This window comes from Lycium ferocissimum, unplaced genomic scaffold (genome assembly GCF_029784015.1).
Source record: "Lycium ferocissimum isolate CSIRO_LF1 unplaced genomic scaffold, AGI_CSIRO_Lferr_CH_V1 ctg7668, whole genome shotgun sequence".
Taxonomy (NCBI): domain Eukaryota; kingdom Viridiplantae; phylum Streptophyta; class Magnoliopsida; order Solanales; family Solanaceae; genus Lycium; species Lycium ferocissimum.
Window position 1 is genome coordinate 40,191 of NW_026726891.1, and position 998 is coordinate 41,188.

The window sequence follows — 998 nt, forward strand, 5'->3', positions numbered from 1 at the left end:
TTTGGCCACCACTAGGGATCTTAAATTTAGGAATGGAAGATAGTCGTGTGTGTTGATTGAAGGTTGTTATTGGGAGTTCCGAAGGCTAAGCCAGCATTTGCCTAGTTAGGAGAGTAAAGGACCTTTCCAACCCTGAGGGAGATGCACTACAGGAATTTTATTGGGACCCGTTAGAACTTTAAATCATTTTTGGTCACGTGATAAAGGCCACGCAGTAGGAAGGATGCGATCATACCAGCATTAACGCACCGGATCCCATCAGCACTCTGAAGTTAAGCGTGCTTAGGCGAGAGTAGTACTAGGATGGGTGACCCCCTGGGAAGTGTGTTAAAGAGTCCTACAGATCCAGGGATAAGAGAAGGAGGAGGAACTAGAATAGCTTGAGGGAAATTAGAAGCGTGTGAAACTCACGATTGGAAACTTTAAATGATTGCGAGAGATAAGGCGGACGAAAGCAGAGAGAGAGAAGGCGTATTGCAGTTACAGAATTAGGATAAGTCTAAACAGTATTGGGGATACTTTGTAAGTAAGGTGTAAGTAAAGGTGTATACGATATCTTATATGTGGGTAACTAGTATGCGTGCCCGATGGTCAATGTTGCAATATGTTAGAGGTACTGATTGAATAAGGTACTGAAGTTCAAGTGGCAAGTACAACAGGGCAAGTTGACATTATTTTCTCTAAAGGTTAGAGTTAGATGAGCTTGATGCAATAACATTAGGGAAAAGAAAAGAGTGAGTGTACAAGAGTAAGAAGATTAGGATGCCCTGAGAAAAGGAGAAGTGTGAGTAAGGGAAATATGTTGCTAACGAGGGCCAAGTAAAGCTTCCAAGAGAGAGAGTTTAGGCAACGGTAGAGGTAGAGGACCATTTGGACGAATATCGAAAGCAAGTATACAGAAAGAATGGAGCATGATAGTGTGGACCAAAAGATGAATGGAGAGGGTTCGAAACCAAAATTTGATAAGTGGGACTGGAGGGTAGTGACACCGAACAGGA

At 42.8% G+C, this 998-nt stretch overlaps 1 pseudogene; it reads left to right on the forward strand.

The window, feature by feature from the left end:
* The first annotated feature begins 221 nt into the window (after positions 1–221).
* On the forward strand, positions 222–339 carry LOC132045702 (5S ribosomal RNA; annotated as a pseudogene).
* Positions 340–998: the final 659 nt, after the last annotated feature.